General features: G+C 44.6%; 1 long non-coding RNA gene across 1 annotated transcript; it reads left to right on the top strand.

Annotated features, from left to right (window-relative positions):
- Positions 1-466: 466 nt before the first annotated feature.
- LOC121670208 lies at positions 467-7982 on the top strand. The gene is made up of 2 exons (XR_006018071.1): positions 467-2308; positions 7896-7982. It is a non-coding gene; the product is annotated as an uncharacterized LOC121670208 (long non-coding RNA).
- The last annotated feature ends 712 nt before the right edge of the window (positions 7983-8694 follow it).

The following is an 8694-nucleotide window of genomic DNA, read 5'->3' as shown; positions in this document are numbered from 1 at the left end:
TGTCAATTTATTTGGTACTCCAGATTGCACTGTCCTTTCTTTGCCTTGTGATTAACTTGTTTCATATTTGCTAATTCCACTGCATCTTTCCATCCATACTGTGAGGCTGGTGCTTTCTGGGATACTTTTCCTCTGTCATGATTTTTTCATGATCATGTCCTGCTTTCTTACCTCTGTGGTAACTCGTGCTGAGATGTGGCCTGTTTCACGTTCTAATGTACACATCTGTTGTGGTTTAACCCGAGCCAGCAGCCAAGCCCCACACAGCCACATGCTTACTCCCCCACCAGTGGGATCGGAGAGAGAATCAGAAGGGTAAAAGCTAAAAAACTTGTGGGTTGAAATAAAGACAGTTTAATAGGTAAAGAAAAAGCCACACACACAAGCAGAGAAAAACAAAGAATTAATTAATTAATTGTTTCCCATGGGCAGGCAGGTGTTCAGCCATCTCCCAGGAGAGCAGGGCCCCATCATATGCAGTGGTTACTTGGGAAGACAAACACCATCACTCCAAACATCCCCTTCTTCCTTCTTCCCCCCCACTTTATACACTGAACATGATGTCGTATGACCTGGAATATCCCTTTGGTTGGCTTGGGTCACCTGTCCCAGCTGTGTCTCCTCCCAGCTCCCCATGCACATCATCTATGACCGTATTAATTAATGGATAGCGGTTTATGTGATCGGGAGGAAGATGTGCTCTGAGCTCAGAACAAGTTGTTAGGACATAGTAGAGTTGATGCAATAGCCCCAAAGAGGACAGCCCTGACTAGCTTTGCTTTTTTGTTTTTTTCTTTTATCTCTATATTGCATCTTAGGAAGTAGAACAGTGCATGAACAATTTTACATTTTCCCTGTATCTTGGTGGCTTGAACTTCTGCTTGAGGGGTAAGCCCATCCTGCCTCTTGTTCAGGCACTACGGTAGCTCAGTGACTCTACTTCCTTTCATAGCTGCAGTTAGCTTGAAGCAGGCAGCATACAGTTAATATTTATGGCATCTCAGCTAAGGAGAGACCTTTTTCCCTAGAAGTACCAAGGATGTATTATGTTGTAGAGCTTCAGAATACATGTAAGTAAAAACAGTGGCTAGCAGCTTTCCTTCAGGGTATTTCCAGGTCTCAGGTTTACTCAGAGATGCTACAACTCATGAACACAGGAGCAATAGCATTTCCTCCTCTCATCTTTACAGTCATTATTCTCAAGAGTAAGGGCAAAGCATGCCACTTGATGTGCATGTTTATTCTCTTTTAATTTAGGATAATATTAACCAGTGCTTGATGCATTTGTTGAGACAAACTGAACATTAGTCTTTAAAAGTGAGCTAGAAAGTAGTAGTAGTAGAAACATTTGCTTCCTCAGCCCACTCTGAGATTGCTTCCCATGTTGAAATCAATTGAAAACAAGGAGTCTGATTTCTGCTGTGCATCAGGGGGCACAGTTAAAATGTACAGCTTATGTGGCCCCTCTGACAGACCAGCTGGGTCCCTGTGGCATTACAGCTGAAGCTAGAGCTCTGCTTGGCCCTGACAGTGTTTATCAGAGGTTCCTATTTCACCCTGAAGAAAGATAAAAAGGTCACCAGGTCATTAAGGTGATTTTTTTTCTCCAAAAATGTTGATTTTGAATTACTGCTCCAAATCAGGTGACTTAGATGTGTAAATATTTCTGGTTCATTTCTGTTGCCAGATCATTTGATCTTGCCCTAGTTTTTTTTTTCGTGTTTTTTTTTTTTTTTTTTTTTTTTTTTTTTTCCTGGAGCACAGCAGTGGCTGTAGTAGGAGGGGAATTTTGAACACTGTCTCATAATTATTTTTCTTTCTTTTTGATTAAATACTTTCCCTGATGGGCTTTAATTCTGCTAGCAATTATTAAAATCCATGCTCTTTCTTTCCCTTATCTCACTGGCTACATGCATCAGGGGAGTGCTTCCTTTTCCTGCATTGCCTATGGTAACACACCCCAGTGCTGCTTCATCTTGCCTTGAGATTTGCTCTTTTGCACATTCTTTCTCTGTTTAACTAATGTCCCCTGGAAGATGTGAAGAGAACAAGTCCTTAAGAAGGCATTTTCTTTCTTTCTTTGAACACATTGTTTCTAATATCCACATGGATTGTTTGTTTGTTTGTTTGTTTTCTGGTGTTTTTTCTTTCCTAATATGCATAGCATAACTATTTCTTCTGTGCCATGGAATTGGGGACTTGGACAAGCATTGAATTTGGAAAGAAATTCAAGCTATCTACTCTTATCCAACCTCTCACTCCTATGGAAGCACACTAAGACTGTACCAGCTGGATCTGTACTTTCTAGGTAAGGTGTGAAACAACTACATAATTTCAAGTGGAGCATAGCAGAAATGGCAGGACAAATGCATCTTTAGGACCCTGAGGTCAGCTCAGTTGGTCAGAGCATGGCACTAATAAAGCCAAGGTTGCATGTTTTATCCCCATATGGGCCATTCACTTTAGAGCTGGACTTGATGATCCTTGTGGGTCTCTTTCAACTCCGAATATTCCATGATTCTGTTTAAAAACACTACTGAGAGGTAAGGGAGTTTATAAATTCTTTTTCTTCTGAAATGGCAACTAAGCAGAGTATTTGGGAGTTACAAAAAATAACATTCATCTGTCTCTTTAAAACAGAAAAAACACTTGGCAGTTAACTCCCCCACATATTGCCTACAGGAGCAAACAGGGAAAAAGCTAAAGAGCTGTCTGGACAGGGACACTCACAGTGGGAAAGAACTAATGTGCCATATGTCCCCCTTCCATCTGTGTATGCTCTCTTCTGGGTCGTGACATCTGGTTCTGCTTGATATCTGGCTCTGATTCCTGTATTTTTAAAGTAAACGGGACTTAATTCTCCTCAGAGACTGAAGAGAATAGACCACATGCTGACTTTTAAAAGAAAAGCCAAGTTTTTCATAAAAATATGTCTCCTCATCCTAGATCTGAATGGCTTGGTACACGTATGCATTTAAATGAGCCAAGGATGTGCCAGCACCGTCTGCTGTCACTTTTAAAAAACTGCTAACTTTGGCATATTTGACATTTTCAGAGGGTTGGGCCATAAAGTTAGTTGGGTACCTAAATTCGATGATGAATTGGCTTATTATTAAGGAAAGGATCACGTCCAAGAGAGCAGACAGCTGAGGATGGGAAAAGAGTGGGTGTTCCAGGGTGAGGGGTGGTGAGGGATTAATAACATCTGCCATAGAAGCTGGCTGTGGGGAGCCTGAAACCCCTGGAGCCGTGAGCCACACCGGCTTGTGCCGTGCAATGCCTCCACCTAGTGATGCCTGAGACTGAAGCTCTCCCCTTCTGGAAAAAGCCCCACTGTTTATATAAAATCATAAGGAGATTCTGCTGCTAATAATGCCAAGCCACAGCATTAAAGAAAAATAAGCACACCAAGAGGGAGTAAAAAAAAAGAAGATACTTTGACAACTGCCGTTCTGAATTATACTGTAATTATTATTTTTAGTGCTTTTCCTGTCCTTTTTAAGGAATTTAGTGGAAAATGAAATTTTTGGCCTTTGAGTCTGGCCTTAGAGCTGATTGGACAATGGGGAGTAGTAGAGCTCTGTAGAGCTGTGTTTCTTTCACAGCCTCCAGCGTATGTCAATTAGATCTAATTGAGCAACACTTACTGTTAGTTATTCCAAGAAGAAGACTATGATTGGAGACCATCTGGGGTCTGCATTCCAGCAGATCTGCTGTGCATAATGGCTGGAGGATCATTGCCTGCCATATGCTACCCAGGCAGCTGAGAGTTCTACAATTTACTTGACGTAGTGATGTATGAGGATTTAGTAATTTAATTTAGTGATCTAGTCCCCTGAGCTGGGGACAAGTGGATCCAATGGTCACATGATGAGAAAATCTTGGAGTCTTGGATGCTGAATTGTTTATAGGAACCCAAATGGACAGTAGGCCCCTGGAATCCTTGAAGAAGAATTGCCTCAAGGCTGCCATCAGAGAGGAGCAGTCAGCGCGTAATGAAGATCATCTGAAATGGAACATCACAGCATTCTCTGGAGCAGAAAGCACTGGCTGCCTGAAGTGACCAATCCCCAGTTTCTTTGCCTTGGACTGTGTACTCAGTTTCCAAGGGACCTTGCAAACTCTTTTTTCCCTAATGATGTTTAGGGATTTTTTTTTAACCCCCTAGTTAATAATCTACAGCCACAGGGTTTGTAAGTTGAAGAGAATTTGCAAAATGGAAGTGATTGGGAGGTTTCAAAGTCTATCTAGGACCTTTGTCTGTTAAAGTATTATTGTTGTTGTTAATTTTGACATTAGTAATAAGTGCAGCCAAATCAAAAATCCTGCCATGGTTATGGCTCAGGCAAAATGATTCTGGGTACCAGAACTAATGGTGAAGATGAGACTGCAGAAAGTGATAAAGCAATTAGCACAAGAAGGCTGGGGCAGTGTGATTCATAATTCAATAGCTCTCAATAGTACTTGATTTTGTAGTGAGCACTCAGATGGTAATTCTTAAAGCTTTGTAGTAGCATACGCCTTAAGGTACATGAAGGTCCCCTGATGACTGAAGGGTCCCAGAGCCACCCATATGCTCCATGTGTAGACCCTCAAAAATGCAGTACTGCCAAGACTGACGTTTTCTGCCCCAGCTGTGGGAGTCTATGAGCAGTCACTGGTATCCTGGGGTAGGCTAAGAGTTGTGGAAGAGAAGGCCTTAGTGGGTTTGGTGAGGCTTCAGGAATCTGTGAGTCAGGCCATGCATTTGTTTCTCTTCTTCATTCTATCTCTCTTCCTTGAAACCTACCAGAAAACATGGCCTCTAGCTGGCCTCATACTCAGCATCACACAGCTGTGTCTCAAAAAACAACCACCTTACTCATATGTCTGCACTTGTAAATTACAACAGCCCCTAGCTGGAATTGGACTAGAGCACTTGGTGGCTATTTCCACTTCTAGAGTAGGTGGGTAGTATGAGATGGTCTTCCATAGGAAAGGAAATGAGAATTGTTGGCCTCATCATAATGGGAGTTAAATCAAAGTATGCACTTTGCTAAAGAAAACATGTCATTTTGGAAAATAGTCATATGACTTCTTTCGAAGCTAAATACCATGTCAACTAAGTAAGATGCTAACTGGAAAAAAAAAATAAAATTCTTGTCATGCTTTGAAAAATTTGACCTGGACCTGGAAGCATTATGAAGTCTTTGTGGCCTGGCCTGGTGAAGAAGGGAGGAGATGAGGAGGAATCAAGACAGCAGCACTATACATAATTACTGATTAAGATCATATGTTGAACTTTGAGCTACTTGTGGGACACGTGAAGCAGGAAAGTGCCATTTTATCTTTGTACCTACCCCTCTCTAACCACAAATGTACTTAATATGGACGTATTCATTACTCTTGGCTTTTTTCTTTGACGATAACTCAAATCAGCCTGATGATCTTTAGATTTCCTGAGTGGGGCCACCTCCTGGATCACCATGTTCCTTTTACAAGCCCCAGTGTCGTGGAAATTCCCTTGCCTTACATGCAGAGTGGAATTTTTTTCTTCGGCTAAAAGCTCCTGGTTTGGTGTCAGCAAAGTATATTCAAGCAGTGAGTACAGAGCCCTTTTGAGGTGAGCCGTGGCAGAAGTTATTTATGACCTACACTGAAGAGCTGCACCTGTATTTCATAAAGGAGTGCAGGATATACCCACCTGCAGGTGATCATAAAAGCCTCAGCAAGGAAACCAAGGCTCAGCTGCTGCGAGTCTCCGCGTTCCTCCAGCTGGGGGTTTGTAAGGGCTGGAGGGAGATGTGACAGCTGCAATAGCTCCAGCTGACCTATTCCCTGGGCCAAGAGCTGTCTCATGGCCAAAGGATGAAGCTTGCTTGCAAGGGCTGATGGGGAAGACAGAGGAACAACAAACACTGGAGAGAAGTATGAGAAACGCTCTGCAGAGTCAGGCCAGCAGCTAACCCAGTGTCTCGATTTTGAAAGACAGGTGTCTGCTAAGGAAGGCAAAAGCCTCCCTTGAAGTGGCAGATGTAACCCCTTTCCCTCCAAGTTATTATAATTTTGAAATCAAGGGCCTTTAGGCAAAGATGTGGGAAAATAGGAATAACAGTTCTTTACTATTATATATATAACCAGTCAAACAAACAACAGTAACTCTGGCAGTAACAGCAATCACAAACCCAGTGCCAGCCTTCTCGGCTGTCGGGCCCTTTCCCCTCGGGTGCAGTTCCGCTCGCAGCCGGCAGGGGCGCTGGCGGCTCCCAGTGAGCAGGGCAGGTGCGATGGTTCCCCCGCGGCTGCAGGGGGCGCTCCGGAGCGAGCTCGGGGAGCACGCGGCACTGATGCCCTGGGATCCCGGGGAAGGATGGAACAAAGGCTTCACAAACCGCTGGGCAGCTGGCCCTGTTGTCCGGCTGGACTCTTGGGAACAGCAGGCTGGAGCAGCAGGCTGGAGTGGCAGGGACGAGCGCAAATCCTGGAGGCCAGACGAGATGTATCTAAATGGGGAACCCCCCCGGAGGTGGGGCAGGCAGGGCAAGCACGGCTACAACGTAGCGAAGGCTCAAAGCAGCAGCGGGGCAGGGCAGCCACAGCCCAGTCTCCAGCAGGGCAGGGAAAGCGGCTTTGGGATCCCGGCGTTGTTCCCAGCAGAAAGAAAAACGGCCGAAAAAAAAGAACCAGCAGCTCCTTTCTCTGCAGCTTCTCTCTCCGAACGCTGAGAGCGAACTGACCCACACCCAGGTGAAACAAAGGAGTAGCCAGGCCCACCCCACCCCCAATGGGCAGCTCTTTTGTCTTTCTTAAGTACAGCCATTTGTCCCCTAGCAACATGCATATGGGAAAAAATTCCTTTAACAGGAAAAAAAAACTGGGACTAAACTAAAACCCCAACACTCAGCCAGGCATTCTGTCTCCCAACAGTGGTGAAAGCAGTTGCTGAAAATCAGACTGTTATCTCAACAGCTGCCCCAAGCTGCTGGGCTGGCTCTCATATCTTGAACTCCACTGAAACCCAGGGATCAGGATAGCATTCTGGTATCTGAACCCTGAAGTTTCTTTACAATTTTGCTTATTCTTTCCCTCTGTAGCACTAACAGAACACCACGTGAAATCTGCAGGGTTTTGTGTAGCTTTTTTGGCCTGTGTTGCTCCAGTCTTTCATGGCCTTTCGCTACTGCCTGTAGCAATAGGTATTGAATGAAATTGCATATTTACATGAGATGCTTTTATCATGCTTACCCAGCAAATATTTAGACTTGGGCATGCTGTTGACTTTCTTTCTGGAGAGTGAAAAAGAGGTTTTTGTGCTTCCTGCAATGTCTATTGCTATTGGTGGGAAAGAAGGTCCCTGGGGTGAAGTATCAGAACCTAAACACTGTTCTGTTAGCCTTGAAAACCACACAGAGCAGAGTTTGTTTCCATTCAGACATAATAATGAATTGGTTTCTTGTTATTGCATAACACAATTAACCACATCCCCAGAAAAACAGTAGAGCTGTCTATCCTTATTAAGGTTACTTGCAACCTTGGGGGTTATTAAAACAGTCAGCTTTCCCTTGAAAACATAATTCTTCGTTGTTTCTTGGTTGGCAAACACTCATGCAACAGGAGTTACAAGACCATGCAGGCATCATGCTGGTGTGGTCATCCAGTGCAGCCAGACATCAGGAAATTGTAACACTATTTTGCTATTGTTCTGGTATGGTTTGACAGGTGCTTATTCCCCACCCTCACTAGTTTGGACTGTCCTTCTCCCTCTGTCTGCCACACCCACTCAAGACTGTCCTGTTGGGGTCCCTTCCCCCCTGCTATGTGGTCCTAGGAGAGGGGCCCTGGGCGGGGAGACACGGGGTTTCCCAGCCCCTGGTCAGTCTCATTCCCCGTTGGTTGTTTTGTGTTCCCCTGTGCAGGCGACGACCCTCGGGTCCCACAATTGCCACAGTTTCCTCGGCATCCTCAGCCATGCGGCTGGAGAAATAAACATCTCTGAAAATATCTACCAAGAATCGGTCCATATATATTCTTTTCCATGGGCCTCGTTGTCTGATACACATGTTGCAACAATCCCCATTGCAACATTTGGTCAGAGAATGCGAGCAGAACGATCCCTTGGAGGACAGTGACTGTGATTTGTGAGTAAACTCCGGATTTCTCTTCTTGTTTTTGTTTTGCTATTCCATCTCTATGGAGGAACTGTGGAAAAACGCGTGGCTCTCCAAGCTGCATATGGACATTTATCTTAAACTTGAAAAGATTCTTGAACAACAATTTGTAAATTTTAGCTTAATTTAGGCTCAAAAGGAACTGAAACACTTCCTGGCATGGTTGTTTAAAAACTTCTTCTATGTTTCTTGGGACTTGATTCTTACCAAAGACTTTTGGAAGACTGTTTGGACCCAGTTAATTTCTGAGTCAAAATATATGCCGATGGAAGAATATTTTTGTGAATATTATTTGATTCCTGAGACTATTGAACAATATCAGCTGTGTCCTGGCGAAGGGAAGCGTGCCTCAGGGACTGTGCTACCCAGGCCACATGGACCGAGCTCTCTGTGAGCAGCAGCGAGGCAGTTCCCGCGGGTGGAGCGACGTGAGCCACAGTGTCGGCAGCGGAGCGAGGCACGGCGGGAGTGGCACGACCTGGTGGTGCCCTCCTGGCCCCGCGCAGCGTGTGGTGGAGCGAGCCCTGTGAACGCCCAACTGAGAGGG

The sequence above is a fragment of the Corvus kubaryi genome, unplaced genomic scaffold, assembly GCF_017639235.1.
Source record: "Corvus kubaryi isolate FWS band 111438036 unplaced genomic scaffold, C.kubaryi_AGA036_p1.0 133, whole genome shotgun sequence".
NCBI lineage: Eukaryota > Metazoa > Chordata > Aves > Passeriformes > Corvidae > Corvus > Corvus kubaryi.
This window is presented reverse-complemented; position numbering and strand designations above follow the sequence as displayed.